The sequence below is a fragment of the Apostichopus japonicus genome, chromosome 8 (genome assembly GCF_037975245.1).
Source record: "Apostichopus japonicus isolate 1M-3 chromosome 8, ASM3797524v1, whole genome shotgun sequence".
NCBI classification, from domain to species: Eukaryota; Metazoa; Echinodermata; class Holothuroidea; order Aspidochirotida; family Stichopodidae; genus Apostichopus; species Apostichopus japonicus.
Window position 1 is genome coordinate 34,655,274 of NC_092568.1, and position 18,171 is coordinate 34,673,444.

General features: G+C 37.2%; 2 long non-coding RNA genes across 2 annotated transcripts; both read left to right on the forward strand.

Moving 5' to 3' along the window:
* The first annotated feature begins 5,513 nt into the window (after positions 1-5,513).
* On the forward strand, positions 5,514-10,328 carry LOC139971730 (uncharacterized). Its single transcript, XR_011794460.1, has 3 exons — positions 5,514-5,895; positions 8,320-8,391; positions 8,760-10,328. It is a non-coding gene; the product is annotated as an uncharacterized lncRNA (long non-coding RNA).
* Positions 10,329-12,130: 1,802 nt separating this feature from the next.
* Positions 12,131-18,126, forward strand: LOC139971732 (uncharacterized). Its single transcript, XR_011794462.1, has 4 exons — positions 12,131-12,802; positions 13,478-13,568; positions 16,071-16,142; positions 16,529-18,126. It is a non-coding gene; the product is annotated as an uncharacterized lncRNA (long non-coding RNA).
* Positions 18,127-18,171: the final 45 nt, after the last annotated feature.

Here is an 18,171-nt window from a genome sequence, read left to right on the forward strand (position 1 = left end):
TTTGAAATAATTTTGCAGAAATTCGATTGGACTGATGCAGCCTTATATTTAGTACCCTTTATAACTCTTATTGTATTATCTCTTATTGTATTATGTGCAAATTGGGAAACAAGGAACAAGTTTTCTTTTGAGACAAAATGAGGTGAAATCATGCTCGTTGCTAATGTAGGAATCTTTCGAATTAGAGTTTATTTCTTGCTAATATCTTTACAATTTTTTTTCTATTCGAAATTACAGCTATGTTCTGGCCTATAACTTAGTTCAATATTTCCATAAGGATAGAAAGCAAACAGAAGCTCATGTTGATTGCATCACTTTAGTCTTCTGTTTATTAATGCCTCATTAGCTAGCAAATTTGTTTTTATTAGCATCTGTTGCTTGGTTGATGACATGAGAGCAATGTCATCTGCAAAATCTGCAAAATCTGCAAAATCAAATACTGATAAACCTGACTGAAATTTATTCAGATTGCAAGCTTATAACCAAACACAAACTTTGACGTCGCTATGCCAAAATGACCTCACGGCATGTCCCTCCACTTCGATTTCGGTAAGGCAGCATTATGAAGCGCCCTCTATTTATGCTGGCGTCACACTGTCCCCAAGTTGACATCAGATGGACACACGATAAAGAAAATGTTCAAATTTGGCTCTGATCGTAAAAACATCGGGCCATTCGTGAGGGCATCTTAAGCCATCGTATGACCGCCGGTGGAGTTTTTCAGGCTCCGGCAGCAACTTCGTGAGTGGTGGCAAAATTTTTGGCATGCCAAAAAATTGCCCGAAGACCTTGCGAAGGTTCGTTTTCGTGTTGAATTCGTGTGTCCATTTTGCCCTTCGTAAGGCCATCGTGAGGGCATCTTATCAAATCGTGTCATCTTCGTTTTTAATTCGTATGATCATCGGTGCCATCGGGCATTTTCGCCTCACGAAGACAATACGAAGGAAACAAGAAGCTGCCGATTGTCTTATGAAGGTAACACGAATACGTGAAGCCCTCGCAATGCCGTCGAGTAACCATCATATTATAATACGATGATATCGAGATGGGACCACGGTGTCGGCGAAGACAGCCGAATTTGTGAACCTCAAGCGTTTCCCAGGTGTCATGGTAACGTGGACATATAAAGGCCAGCCTCAAAGAATCTTCCACGGACAGTCCTAAGCAACTCTACAGAGTAGAGGCGTGTGTAACTCCCAAAGCTACAATCACAATCACAACTAACCACAATTCAGTTCCTGCAGAATGGCATACTTTGGTGATGAGACAACCAGGAAAAAGAAAGCAGCAGCATTGCTTCTTTTGATGTACCTCAGAAAACATGATGAGCACTTCTTACAGGCCCAGCACCTCCTCTTACAATAAGAAAGCATTATTTGATTTCACTTTGTCATTTCTTGCTATTTGCCTTTCTAGCATTCGATAATGTACTTATCAATACGTCGTCGTGTAGCCATCGTGTGGCCTTCGTGTGGCATTCGTGTGTCCTGCGGGTAAACTACTTAAATAGAAATGCACATCTTCGTGTTGCCTTCGTGTGTGGTTCGGGTGCCATCGTGTGACCTTCTGTAGGCATCGTACTTGCTTCGGCTGTTGATTGGCGACAGTGTGACGCCTGCATTAACAAATTCTGTTTCAATGATTCGAGTGCGTTTAAGGCCCGGTCACACTACAGCGATATTTTATCGGAATACGGTCCGATTTTTCTGATTTTAGGCAGAAGAGTGAGGTTTGTGGTAGTGAATGTAATGAATGCAGTGGAATATTCGAATACCTTCTCCAAATCTGAGGGGTTCTGGAACGGACTACATTCTGAAGGGACGTCACATCGATAAACGATAAAAATCGGAAGAGAAATCGGATAGCTATCCGATAAAAGGAAATGGAGTCCATATCAAAAGTTAGGGGAGGGCTATTCCACATCGGAATGGCTCAACAGATAGCAAATCAGGTCCTTTATCACTGTGGCTAGAAGACCCGAACGAAAAACTGGCTGTTTCGATTCCTCCGGGAAAATCGGATAGTATTCCGATAAAAAATCGGTATAGTGTACAAGGTGACTTCTGCGGCTCTCTATTACAGGTGGATAAAATTGCTTTTTTCGATGCCTCTGTATTGAACATATAGCCCAAAAACCGGATTTAGTGTTTAAATAGTTAAATAAATAATAAAAAAGTTTTTTTTAAATGTATAAGAAACAAGCATTCATAATTTTCCTTCATTTAGTTTATGCATGGTTTCATTGTCACGTGACGATATTTTTTGTGGCTCCTCTCATATTGCACTTTGCATAACAATATTGCAATTCCCCCTTCCCGAACGAATAAGGGGAAATATCTGACTAACTGTAGTTTAGTTTGCTGAATTACATGAGAAATTCAGTTTGAGTACGCTTCCATATATATATATATCATGAGAAGTTGGACGATGTTGAAATCACTATTATGCATGGAAAATCAAACAATTTGCCCACCGAGTATATTAGAAAACAGCCAACGGGGTAGGCCAAGAAAACTTAGAAGCTACCCAGCAGGTAAAGCATTCTTATTTACTTTGTTGAGATCACTAAATAGCATAACTGACCCGTAAAAGCTAATTTAATAGAACTTAAATTAAATTAATGAGTCACAAAACCCAGCACATTATGATGTGATGGCGACATTCACAATCTGATAATCACGTCCGTTTCATTTTTACTTAACCTGCGAATACATGATCAAAAGTAAATAAAAATAAAATGAAAAACGATTCTACAGAAGTTCAGCTAAGCCTTATAATGTATAAGATAATGTATAAGATAAATCGGCATATTTAGCTCCTTTGCTTTTGTTCTTGTCTTTTTTTCTGCTGAATTATCCACGAAAGGAAGAAAGAAGGGAAACACATCATGAATATCGCTTAGCAATATGTCTGCATGTTTCTTTTGTCGTCTTGTAGTTTTCTTATTGGGAAGGTGGGCGATAGGGTGGGGTGGGTGGGAGTGTATGGGTAGGTGGGTGCAGGTGTTAATGTCGCTACTTTAGTCTCCATATATAGCTATTTGTGGACTAAGTATAAACAAATACAAATCAATTGTTTTGACGCATTGTAAGCACGGGCATTCTACACTTACTATTATAGCAAATGACTGAAGTTAGTGAATTTCTCGGAAGAACATATACGGAAGACAAAATAATATTGATTCCGTTTCATATAGAAACATGTTCTCTATCTATGCTTGTTTGTTGTACTTTGTGCGCTATTTTGAGAAATAAGCCCCATTTTAAGGCTGCAGCCTTCAAAGTAGGATTTTTTGGAAAGCAGGTGGTTATTTCGTGCTTCCTTATAGCATAAACCCATGGACAACAGAGGGAAATTGTAACCGTGTGATCATGATGATGTTACGTCAAGTGAGTAGGCTATATCTCAAGGCCCTTGGAAAGAGAAATATATATTGCTCAGGATCTTAGCCACAATGACAGAGCAACATGGTCAATACTTTTTTTTAAAGAAAATGACCCAAGATGGAGAGCCTGGGCACGAGAACCAAACTACTGATCCACACTCAACCCCAGTCCCCATTGCACCGAGAGTGGCTGTCACTGTTTGGTCATCGTCAGATGAGTATCACGCGAGTCATTTAGAAAGGGAACAAATACTATTCATGATCTAAGCCAAAAGGCCAAGAAGCAACTGGTCGGTCTGTATCTCCTAACTTTTTAGAAGATTTAGTATTGTAAGTATTCGTTACAGAATGGAGAGTAAACGTGCATTAACGATGAGTTCACATGCTATAGGCCTATACAGGGGCGTAGCGAGCGGGGGGTGTGGGGGGTGTCACACCCCCCCCAATAATTTGGTCGCTGTCGGCAAATTTTGGGTCTGTCGGCAAAAGGAGAAAAGGTGAAGAGAGCGGAAGGGGAAGAAAGAAGGAAAGCTGAATAGAGAAAAGGAGAACGGGAGCTTCTTCCGTGCCAAATTTGACTTAAAATATGCACCAGATTGCATCTAAGACGTTTCAAAACTAAAAATTTTCCAAAGGGGAGGGGTAGACCCCCTATACCCTTAGACCCCTCCCCCATTTCAGTCACCACTTCCAGATCCGTCGGCAAATCAAATTTGACTTAAGATATGCACCAGATTGCATCTAAGGACGTTTCAAAACTAAAAATTTTCCAAAGGGGAAGGGGACACCCCCTCCCCTTAGACCCCTCCCCCATTTCAGTCACCACTTCCAGATCCGTCGGCAAATCAAATTTGACTTAAAATATACACCAGATTGCATTTAAGGACGTTTCAAAACTAAAAATTTTCCAAAGGGGAGGGGGACACCCCCTCCCCTTAGACCCCTCCCCCATTTCAGTCACCACTTCCAGATCCGTCGGCAAATCAAATTTGACTTAAAATATACACCAGATTGCATTTAAGGACGTTTCAAAACTAAAAATTTTCCAAAGGGGAGGGGACACCCCCTCCCCTTAGACCCCTCCCCCATTTCAGTCACCACTTCCAGATCCGTCGGCAAATCAAATTCTCCACACCCCCCCAACAAAAAAAACTTCGCTACGCCCCTGGGCCTATAACGTTTCAAACAAGTCCTTTTATGCTGGGCACAGAACAATGTAATATGTGAAAACGTATAGTGCCACAATAATAGTACATTAAAGTTTCACCTTAGTTTACTTTTTAACTGACGAGTTGTTCACTTTAAACCGAGTTATGTGTTTCGTCTTGGTTCTGTTAAACTAATTAAATTTTTGAACTATATCACTTTAAGTAAGTCTTCATACATTAGGAATGATGCACGTATTATTCTGGCAGGAATTCGTTATGTTGGCTTTTCTTTCTGGGTTTACTTGTACAGTTGATTTATTTATTATTATTTAATTTTTTGGCCAATAATGTTTTGACGCACTTATAGTAGAATGGCCCTTTTATAGACAACCTACGCGTAAATGGAAAGGTAAACGGGTAGTTCTCACCGAGCCGGGCTACAAAATGCAAATTGAATAGCAGAGAGGAAACTTTAATACAAATCCCTTATACGTTCGTTTCAGGATCGATGGCTTCCATTTATAACATTAAAACGAGCTCATTTATGTGAAACCTTCCCTCTTTGAATTAGGCTAAGTACTACCCCCCCCCCCAAAAAAAAAAGTTTTCCAATTCTTCCCTTACTAAATGTAAACACCCCCGCAACCCCTTGTAAACGTTTTACCCACGACAGGTGATATAGGTGAGGAGGGGGGGGGGGCATGGAATCCCCTCCCCGTATGAATGCCGTTAGTTAAGTTTGTGTACCGTAATTGTTATCATTTTGCGACGAAAACTTGAAGGACGGGTCTGTGGTGCTGCAAAATGTGGGAATGATACCTAATAAAAGTTACTTGTTTCCAAGCACCAAGTATTGTATACAGCAGTATAGTGTACAACTTGGCCTATATAAGCAAGTCATATGACAAGGCAGGAAATACCAAGTGCACGTGACTTTGATGATATAGAAATGTAATGTTTTTGCAACAAGCTCTAATTTCTTTCCGGACTTTCTTATTATTTCATGCCTGCTGATACTAACAGGTATGAATGTCTGAATCTTTATAACATCTTTTCCGGTACAAATGAAACTCGAAGTTCATGTGATATTCTTTTACTTATGTCGTCAATTTCATTAGAATATGTCATTCTACTGTATACATGGTCTCAAACCAACATACTTTTTAGGGATCAAATGGTGGTGAAAGTTGAGGACCAACCAGCTAGGTGTATGAACAGACGATACGAAGAGGTATTCTAACTTGTCTTTGTTTTGTGTTTTTCGCTAACGTCCAATCCTTAGCTCATTAATGGAGAATAACCAAAGAACGTACGGTACTACGGCCAGTACTGACGAAGAGGGAAGTCTCGCTTATAGTAAAGGTAAGTTTAATACATGTGAGTATTGCAGTACTCGAGTGGGTTCAACCAAAGCTGAACAGGAATAGAATATGAATCATTGTGCCTATGTGATGTATATATACTCACCGCTAAGAACATAGGCTATATATACTTGAGCATAACAATTTGATGCCGATATATTGTTTGGTTGTTTCATTAATGTCTCAACAACACAAATTGTATACCCAAAATGTTGAAACATGTTTTGTATTTGTTTGTATTGAGAGAAAAGACTGTTGAAAAGAAATTTCAGCTCATAAAATATGAAATCAAGGGTTATCAAGTATTTTTTTTTATTTCTAAGAGGGACAGAGAGAAACATGGGCCAGCGAGACTTAAATTACTCTATACTTACATAGAACAATAAGATGCGCAAGAACGTATAAGCCACTCAAGAGTAAAGCTTTAAGGACCCGCATATAGGCTACCCGGTTAGTGCAAGAATGTGAGCCGATCTTTTTCATGGGCCGCCCAATGTGAACCCTTGCATGCTATACATCTATAAAACAATTTTATGACAGAGTAATAAAAGCATAGAGCCTAATTTGCATATTAAACTTGAAACTTAACAGTATTGTCAATTGTGGTCACTGATTTATACGCACAGATCAACCTATGCACCTTATATACTTGTGTTGATTTCCCCCATTGATCCTTTTTATACTTAACAAACATCGTCATGGCATTATATGATGTTATTTTATAAAAATGACCTCATCATTTTCAAATCAAAACGGAAAATGAGAGCCTATAGGTTTAAAGAGCTCGTATATTACAACACGGTATATGTGCTATATGCCATTGTACGGTATATACAAGGTATGTGCTATATGCCATTGTTTATATGGCATTGTACGGTATGTACAAGGTATGTGCTATATGGCATTGTACGGTATGTACAAGGTATGTGATAAGTGTCATTGTACGGTATGTACAAGTTATGTGCTATATGGCATTGTACGGTATGTACAAGGTACGTGCTTAAATCGTAGTCCCACTGTACATGTGTACAATCACAGTTATTACGCTGTACTGTATGGCTGAGTAGATAAATCTCAGAAAGTGACGGTGTCTTTAACCATATTGACAGTGAATTTACGTTGTAATCACTTCCGTTTTGATTTCGTTTTGCCGCTTAAAAACAGTGAAACGATGTTAATGGCATATGAAGGAGAAATCATACTGTACATAACTGAATGTGTGAAAGATCTGACAGGATACTAACCCGTGTGTTTGATTTATGTAACTTCTACGTTACCACCTCATCATTCGGTAAAAAAAACTTCCCAGACTTCAGAGCTCAGTTTCTTAACCAATTTAAATTCTAAAGCGTGAGATAAAAAACCCATAAGGTCGGTGTGATAACAATTTAACAGACCGTTCTTTTTCTCGGTTAATTTTTTTTTCGTAGAATTACGAGGCTTTCAAATTTTTCAGTAGTTTGCAATATATATATATATACAGACATGACGCCACTCTTTGATATACGTGTAATTTCATGGCTGAGAGTTCTAATCTGTTCATGGAACACCATGAGTGTGCAGTCATCTTCATAGACGGGACAGAGCCAGGAATTTATAAAGGAGGAGGAATAACCGACTGGGACTCCCCACCCCCAAGAATTTTTATGTTGTGAGGTTGAAAACGGTAGGGGTGTAAATCATCGCATACTCCTGGAATCGCGCGGGTTCAGCATTATGGTCATCACCCTTGTCATCATCAATACCATCACTGTTACCCTCATAGTTTGACATGAATAACAAACCCATGAAGAGGAAATTCAGAAAGAAAATGACGAAAGCAGCCTGTCGAAAGGGTGAAAGAGAAGGGTTAAGGGAAGAGGAGCGGTGAAACTTCTAAGTCTTCTTTTGATCTGATAAGATAAAAGAATGACCTCTTTCAACCACCTTTAAACACGACAATATCATGAAAATGCCGACACAAATGAAATAATAATAATAATAATAATACAAATCCTAATAATAATAATAATCAAAATCGCAATAATCATAATTATCATAATAATCATAAAGTCCATCAGGTGAACTACGCAGAAGGAAACAGCTATGAGCAATTCTCAGATAGCAGTTTATGAGATTTTTGAGTTTATAATTTCATAAAACTACCCTCTATACACCACTTTGTGCAATACCCGAAATCGGTGTGGTAAAATTTAGGGAGCCCACTAGTATGAGACGCACTTTCCTCTACCGTGCCCCTGCCCTACCCTTGGAAAACCTATCCACTTCAATGGGTACATTATCCCATACACAGGCACTTTTAAACACTATCGATGCGTCACAGTTAGAATACATATAGGGACTATTTAACGGACATGTTACCAAACGCAATTCATATTTACATATTGAACTAATTATTACATATTTCGTCCCATTTCGTCTACAGTTACTGAAGAAAATATGCGAAACGTTGTACGTCGAGTAAATCGTGAGAAAACTGAATCAATCAATCGTGGCGGTAAGTTACGCACACGGAGGCAACTATAGTTAATTTTTCCAATAAAACCAGAGGGGGGGGCAAAAGGTCGGCATGCCCCCCATTCCACTGCCCCACCATTCCACCCTCCGCCCCAGTTACGTACATGGAAGAAAATTTATGAAGAGAACCTGTGTGGTGTTACAAATTTCGTGTGGTATTTCACATTTTTTAGTTAATAAATTTTGTATTTTCACGCAAAGGACAAGAGAGATATTTTCCAACCAAAAGACAAAAATCGATTTGTTGTTCAGTAAAATCTCTGAAAATTGAATGAGATGCCTTTTTTTGTTTATCATTTAATTTAAACATTGACGTGTGTTTTTTATTTCTTTTCGTTTAATATACAGAGATTCTTACTGAGCAAACCAACGAAGCTTTTCCTCTAGTCAAAGATACAAGTAGAAATCGTTCATGGAGTAGATTTGGCTGTTGCTGTTGTTTTTGAAAAAAAATGGAGTTGCATGGAAATAATGGAGTTGAATGTCATTTAAGGATACTTGAGATTTTACGTCAGTATCCACCCTGTACATATCGGGCATATGTTAGAAAAGGGCTGGCAACCTTGGTGACGTAAAATAGCCGCGTGTCGAAATTGTCTATAACACCTAATGGTTTTTTGCATAAGTGTCAAGATACTTAATTGAGATATAAATCCTGGAACAAATTCCTAGTCTCTATTGAAACTGGCACAATTTAAGGCGTGAGTCTGTATGGTTCTCGTCTGGTCGTTACTTGCTTTTACGTAAACGTTTGTACTAAGTGACAATATTCTATGATCTGGCCTATAACTTAGTTCAGTATTTTTATAAGGATATAAAACCAACACAAGCTTATGTTGATTGTAGATGACATTCACAGGCTTACATCAAGTCTTCTCTTTTCGATGAGTGCTCAAGGAAGTCAACCACCCCTGCTCCCAGGACCGACAATTAACGTCCCCATCTGACGGACAAGAGGGTACCTCGGCATTTGACTACTTTCGGAAATATAGGAGAAGGTGAATACACACTACGGTGAACGAATTTGTCATGCAATACTGCATTAAATTCAACTCTGAAAATGTTAGTACTTAAATCAAGTACAACCGGTATGTTAGACCATTTGTTTCCTATACCTTACCCTTTGTTGCGGTAAGAGACTCTAGGGATACAGTATCTTTAATTCCGGTCCTTACACAGAATATTGGGTACAAATACTTTTCTTTATAGAATTAATATCAAAGATTCACCTTCTTTCACTTTTTGTAACTCGTTTACTGAAACATTAGAACATCTGTTCTGGGTTTGTCCTACAATAAATGCGTTCGGGAATTTTTTTTTTTAAGTCTTCTTACTAAAGAACGTTTCGATGTTAATTTAGAAAATGTTAAGTTTGGATATATTGAGGATATTTTGCACCTTATTAATATCCTTGTACTCCATGCAAAACACTTTATTTTCAACTGTAGTTAATTTTTTTTTTAAATAATTGTTTAACAACTTGGGAATTTAATGGAGGTTTAGGAACAATTTAAACAGAGTACATTTGATTTTATATCAAAGGATTTCGATAGGTTTCGTTCCTACAAAATAAAAATAAAAAGGAGACATTACAGTTACATAAAATGCGAATGCAGTATTCAGACATATTCAATAAAGATGTATATGTATATGATATGCTGTCTTCTTGCAGTGATTTCAATTCATCATTATGTTTGAGGAAATAATATCAATTCAGATCGATTTTTTATATTCCTTGTAGTTTTAATTATATATGTACCCTTCCGTAATAGTTTAATGTCTATATTGTATGTACAACATTGAATGAATATTTGTGTCGAATGATTGTTTATACCGTTTTTAAGTCATGGTAGCTTTCTGTATCTTGAAATAATGTATAAAAAAGGGAGTTCAAATAAAGCAAGTGCCAACATAGCATGATCGCACTGATTCTACTTCTGTTAACTTACGTGACTGTGTACGCATATGTTTCTTTTGATAGCGGTAAATACTGATAATCTCTCATCTGTCTTCTTCTTGCCTAGAGGCAAATAAGGACTCAACAGAGCGTCTCCATTCGTCTCGGTCGGCAGCTGCAGGCCTCATTCCAGAATCGCCGCACCAGCTCCCTCTCTCTTTGTCTACTGTCCTGCGCCATGTTGTTTTTGGTCGCCCTCTCTTTCTCCTGCCCTCTGGTGCCAAAGTCATGCTGATGTTGCTGTCGTTGTTAGGGTTTGGGCGCAAATATATGCCCAATGAATATCCATTCTGCTTTTCTTAATTTCGATGCTTAGTGGTCCCATTTTTGCTCTCTTTAGCAGTTCATTTGTGCTGACCCGTTCTTGCCATCTTATCCCTAGCACTCTCCTGAGGCATTTGTTATGAAATATATTCATTTTCCAGGTCTTGCATCCATATAGTAGGACCGGTAGTACCAGTGTTTTGTATAGCCTTATTTTTGTTCTTCTACAGATGCTTTTGGAGACCTAAATCTTTTGTAGACGTATTAGTGCACCCCTGGCTTTCCCAATTCTGTTGGCAATGTCTTCCATTCCGCCACCATCTTTTGTCATTGTCGCACCCAAGTATACAATTCTGTCCACCTTTTGTAACTCTTCCTGACCAATATAAATACGTTCCTGGTTTCTAGTGTTTATACGCATCACACTGGTCTTCTGTTTATTAATGTCAAGATCCACTCTGCTCGCCTCATCAGCTAGCAATTTTTTTTTTATTTGCATATGTTGCTTGGTTGATGACATGAGAGCAATGTCATCTGCAAAATCTGCAAAATCAAATACTGATAATACTGACTGAGTTTTATTCAGATTATAAGCTTATCAGCAAACACAAACTTTGACGTCGCTATGCCAAAATGACCTCACTGTAAGTCCCTCGACTTCGCTGTCGGTAAGGCAGCATTATGAAGCGCCCTCTATTTAACACATTCTGTTTCAATGATTCGAGTTTGTTTACAAGGCGACTTTTGCGGCTCTCAATTACAAGTGGATAAAGCTGCTTTTTTCGATGCCTCTGTAATGAACATATAGCAAAACAACCCTGGATTTAGTGTCTAAATAGTTAAATAAATCATAAAAAAAGTCCTTTATAAAATGTATAAGAAACAAGCATTCACCGGTAAATAATTTGCCTTCATTTAGTTTATACATGGTTTCATTGTCACGTGACGATATTTTATGTGGCTCCACTCATATTGCACTTTGCATAACAATATTGCAATGCCCCCTTTCCGAACGAATAGGGGGAAATACATTTGGGATTATGAAACCTCTTTGGGTGAATTTGTTTGACCAATTGGTCTATGACAGACGTCCATCAATACGATGTTTGCATTCCTCTTTACTGTTGGTGTCGTCCCTCTTGTTGTTATCCCCACATGGTGGCGTGATGGCGGGCTTTTGAGGAGTGTTACCCCAAGAATCGGAATCAGATGATGTGATTTCCAAACGATGTATGAAGATCATAAAGAGAGTGACCAAGGAAATATATCACACACTATAACTGTGTCTCCATATATACATACATATAGTTATAAATATATATATCTATATATATCTATATCTATATCTATATATATATATATATATATATATATATATATATATATCATGAGCAGTTGAACGATGTTGAAATCACTATTTTGTATGGAAAATCAAGCAATTCGCCCACCCAGTATATTCAAATATAGCCAATGGATGGCCCAAAAAAATTAAAGCTACCCATCCCGTAAATCATAGTTATTCACTGAGATTACTGAATTGCATATCTGACCCGTAAAAGCTCATTTAATAGAACTTAAATTAAATTAATGAGTCACAAAACTTAGCTCACTGTGATGTGATGGCGACATTCACAATCATACAATCACGTCCGTTTCATTTTAGCGAATACATGATAAAAACTAAATAAAAATAACTAAAAGAACGATTTTACAGATATGAGGCTAAGCCTAATATTGTAGTACATTGTATAAAACAAATCGGAAAATTTTTCTCCTTGGTTTTTGTGTTTTTATTGTGTTTTTTGTTTCTGCTTCCTTTTTTTGTACTGAATTATCCACGAAAACTAAAGAAGGAAAAAACAAATGTTTTTGCACCAAGCTCTAATTTCTTTCCGGACTTTCTTATTATTTCATGCCTGAGGATACTAACAGGTATGAATGTCTGAATGTTTAGATAACATCTTTCCTGTACAGATGAAGCTCGTTTATGTGATATTCTTTTAATTAAGTCGTCAATTTCATGAAAAGACGATACGACGAGCTATTCTTACTGGTTTTTGTTTTGTTTTGGCTAACGTATTATCCTTAGCTCAATAATGGAGAATAAGCAAAAAACGTACGGCAGTACGGCCAGTAACTGACGAAGAGGGAAGTCTCGCTTATAGTAAAGGTAAGTTCAATGCCTGTGAGTATTGCAGTACTCGAGTGGTTCGCTTAAACCAAAGCTGAACAGTAAAAGAATATGTATCCTTGTACCTACATGTGATGTATATATACTCACCGCTAAGAACATAGGCTATATATTCGTAAGCGTAACAATCGATGCGGATTTGTTGATAAGTTGTTTCACTAATAATCTCAACAACACAATTGTATACCCAAAATATTGAAACATGTCTAGTATTTGTTTTTATCGAGAGAAAACACTGTTGAAAAGAAATTTCAGCTCATAAAATAAAAAATGAAGGGTTATGAAGTAATATTTTTCTACGAGGGACAGAGAGAAACATGGGCCAGAGAGACTTAAATTACTTTATACTTACATAGAACAATGCACAGGATAGGCAAGAACGTAAGCCACTCAAGAGTAAAGGACCAGCATATAGGCTACCCCGGTTAGTGCAAGAATGTGAGCCGATCTTCTTCACGGGCCGCCCAATGAGGATCCCTGCTATAGATCTATAAAACACATTTATAACAGAGTTATAAAAGCATAGAGCCTAATTTGCATATTAAACTTGAAGCCTAACAGTTTTGTTAATTGTGGTCACGTAATCATTGTACTAGCTGATTGTATCATTGCGTGTTGGCCAGTAAAATTACATTCAACCCCATTAAAACTCAGGTGGCGGTGAAGACAGACAATGGAATTACACAAAATGGTGAAAACGATTGTTTGTGACCCTGAAGAGTTTAAAGAGCTCATATATTACATGGTATGTGCTATATGCCATTGTACGGTATGTACAAGGTATATGCTTAAATCGTATAATCTCATAGTACATGTGTACAATCACAGTTATTTACGCTGTACTGTATGGCTGAGTAGATCAATCTCAGAAAGTGACGGTGTCTTTAAATTAACCATGCTGACAGTGAATTCAAGTTGTAATCACTTCCTTTTTGAAAGATACAATAAAAAAAAATAGCAATCCGCAAACCATTTGTTTCGTGAAGAAACATTTAAACGTAACATCCATTTGGATGCTTCGATTTGCAAATTGATCAGAAAATATTTGTCATTGACATGACCCTTTAACCTCGCAGTGGTTTGGTGCCAATCCTGTTCTATCCCAAGAATTTCTTTGCTCTTCTTAACCTTAAGTTTGTTTATAATTTCCCGGCCAGTTTTTTGGTTTTCATTTACTGACATAATTTCTATTGAAATGGAAAGTGCATATCCATAAATTTGTTTTTGTGAATTGGTTGGACATGCATTGCTTAATAGTGTGACATGGTTTATTATATTGCATATGTTTATAATGCAAACAGTGAAAGTAAGGACTAGTACTAACAGTGCTTGAATTCCACACGTTCCACCATGTTGCAAATATGTTGGTGCTTCATTGCATTGCATCGCATTTATCCATTCTCGTAAAGTACTACTTCACATGAAAATTTTTGGTCACATGGTGTGAATACTATTAATGCGATACCATTTCTAGAATGTTATAGTTTTGCTGTTTACAATGAATAATGTTACTTGTGATGTAATTATTTCTCGCAAACTTTGTTTTCATGTAGCTATGTTTTGCTCTCATAGACATTTTCCCAAATTGACACGAACCGAAGAAGTAAAAAAAATTGAAAATGAACATTCCTTTTCATATTTATGAGTGTGACTCAATTCAGATTTAATAGCTAGTTAAGCTAAAATGGAAATCACTTTGCATCCGAGTGTGGGGAGTATAGCAGTTGTACTAGTAAGAGTACTGTAACACTGAATAACATCAAGATAGCACCGTATGGAATTCCAGTCAGATGCGGGTTGTCACGGTCACGCCTGTTCTATCCATGAAATGAGATACTTTGGGTGAGAAATTTATACATAGTGGACTGATTTTCAATACAATGCTGTTATAAAGTATGAAATCTTTGTTTGATAAACAAGCATTGAATACATGGTCAATTGTTTGAAAAATAACTATATAATACTGGTTGCCTCCTGAAAAATGGGCTTTATGGTTTAAGTGAGAAGAGAAACCCATGCAGTCATGATGGCGTGTGTGTGTTTGTGATACCTTGCTTGTAAACACTATATCTCAAGAAAGGTAACTTCGATGAACCTAATACTTTGTATGTGGATGCCCCATATTGAAAGGAAGAAACCAATATATTGGTTTAGGTTCTGGTGGAGGTCAAAGGTCATCTGGGGTTCCCAGCGGTTAAACACTAAAAATATTGTAAACACTATAAAGATAAAAAGCATGGATTCTTTCTAATGCATTTTGCATTATGTGTAAATAAGGTATGTCAGTGCAGAAGATATTTGAAGACAAGCATTTAAAAATATCATATCTATAAAAATATGAAGTGATGAAATCAGCAGTTTTCCCTCCAAGGCTCTGAAATGTATTGGTTTCATTTGTAAAGAGAATTGACAAAATTTTCTCTTGCCTAATAATAATAATAATAATAATAATGATAGTGATGATGATGAGGATAGTGATAATGATAATAATAATAAAATCCATCAACTGAACTACGCAGAAGGAAACAGCTATAAGCAATTCTCAGATAGCAGTTTATGAGACTTTTGAGTTTATAAATCAATAAAACCACCATCTATACACCACTTCGGGCAATACCGAAATCTGTGTGGTGGAAATTAAGGTGCCCACTATAGAAAGAGAAGCACCTTCCCCTACCGTTCCCCCTGCCCCACCCTCGTAAAACCTATCCACTTCAATGCGTACATTATCCCATACACTGGCATTTTTAAACACTATCGATGCGTCACAGTTAGAATACATATAGGCAGTGGCGTATATAGGAAGGTACTTTTGAGTGGGGGGCTGAAGACTGATGGCCGGCCTGGGGGAGGAATCTAATTCCCCTTTGGAATTTTTAGCATTTCCAGGTGTCCTCAGATGCAATTTGGGGCAATATAGCACACTTCAACACCCACTCCATTTTGTAAACTTTATTTTGTATTTTTACCTGGCAGCAATTTGGTGCTCCAAATGAGATTTTGTTCTCATTTGGAAATGAAAAAGGGGTTTTCTGACTTGCGGAGCGGGGGGGGGGGCGGAATGATACTTCCGCCCCTCCACATTTTTCACTGGGGGGCTGGCGCCCCCCCCAGCCCCCCGGTTCCTACGCCCTTGCATATAGGGTCTATTTAACGGTCATATAACTTAATATATTAATTTACCAAACGCAACTCACATTTGCATATACAACTCACTGTAACAAATTTCGTCCCATTTCGTCTACAGTTACTGAAGAAAAAGTGCGAAACATTATTCGTGGAGTAAATCGTGAGGAAACTGAATCAATCAATCGTGGTGGTAAGTTACGCACACGGAGACAAATTAAGTTTTCCAATGAAACCGGAGGGGGGGGCAAAGGCCGACCTAGCCCCCCATCCGACTGACTGCCCCACCATTCCACCCTCCGCCTCAGTTACGGAAAGGGAAGTCAATTTATGTGGAGATTGAAAAACTGTGTGTTGTTCCCAATTTTGTGTGATATTTCACGTTTTTGACTTAATATTTGTGTTTTTACACAAACGACAAAAGAGAGATTTTCCAATTTTTCCAACCCCCCCAAAAAAATCGATTTGTTGTTCATTAAAATCTCTAAAAATTGCATGAATGAGATTCCTTTTAATTGTATATAATTTTATTGAAACATTGAAGTTTGTTTTTTATTTCTTTTCTTTTCTTTTCTACAGAGCAACTTACTGAGCAAACCGACGAAGCTTTTCTTCTAGTCAAGGATAAAACTAGAAATAGTTCACTTAACTGTTGCTGTTGTTTTTGAAATAATGGAGTTGAATGGAAATAATGGAGTTGAATGTAATTTAACGATACTTGAGATTTTACTTCAGTATCCACCCTGTACAGGTCGGGCTTATGTTAGAAAAGAGCTGGCAACCTTGGTGACGTTAAATAACCTCGTGTCAAAATTGTCTTTAACACCTAATGGTTTCTTGCATAATTGTCAAGACATTTAATTGAGATTTACATCCTGCAACAAACTCCTGGTCTATCTTGAAACTGGAACAAGTTAAGGTGTGTGTGTCTATATGGTTCTTGTCTGGTCGTTACTTGCTTTTACGTAAACGTTTGTACTAAGTGACAATATTCTATGATCTGGCCTATAACTTAGTTCAGTATTTCAATAATGATATAGAAAACAAACAGAAGCTCATGTTGATTGTAGATGACATTCACAGGCTTACATCAAGTCCTCTCTTTTCGATGAGTGCTCAGGGAAGTCAACCACCCCTGCTCCCAGGACCGACAATCAACGTCCCCATCTTACGGACAAGAGAGTACCATTTGAATACTTTCGAAAATACAGGTGAATATACACATATGGTGAACGGATTTGTCATGCAATACTGCAGTAAATTCAACTCTGAAAATGTTAGTCCTTAAATCAAGTACAACCAGTAAGTTAGACCATTTGTTTCCTATACCTTACCCTTTGTTGCGGTAAAAGACTCTAGGGATACAGTATCTTCAATTCCGGTCCTTACTCAGAATATTGGGTACAAATACTTTTCTTTATCGAAATATTATCAAAGATTCACTTTCTTTCACTTTTTGTAACTCGGTTACTGAAACCTTAGAACATCTTTTCTTGCTTTGTCCTACAGTAAATGCGTTCTGGAAAAAGATTTTTAAGTCTTCGTACTAAAGAACATTTTGTTGTTAGTTTACATCACTAAAGAACATTTCGATGTTAGTTTACAACATGTATAAGTTTGGATATATTGAGGATATTATGCACATTATTAATATCCTTTTACTCCATGCAAAACACTTTATTTTCAACTGTAGATAAAAAAAATTAAATAATTATTTAACAATTTGGGAATTTAATGAAGGTTTAGGAACAATTTAAACAGGGTACATTTCCTTTTATATCAAAGGATTGATAGCTTTCGTTCCTACAAAGCAAATGAAAAGGATACATAACAGTTACATAATATGCAAATGCAATATTCAGACCTATTTAATAAAGAAGAATAAATATTTTATATGCTGTATTCTTACAGCGATTTCAATTCAATATTATGCTTCAGAAAATAACATCAATTCAGATGGTTTTGTGATGTTCCTTGTAGTTTTAGTTACATATGTATGATCCGTAACAGTTTAATGCTTATATTGTATGAAAACATTGACTGAATATTTGTGTCGAATGATTTTTTATACCGTTTTTAAGTAATTGTAGCTTTCTTTATCTTGAAATATTGTATAAAAAGAGAGTTCAAATAAAGCAAGTGCCAATAAAGCATGATCGCCTGATTCTACTTCTGTTAACTTACTTGTTTACATTTGACTACTTTCGGAAATACAGGGGAAG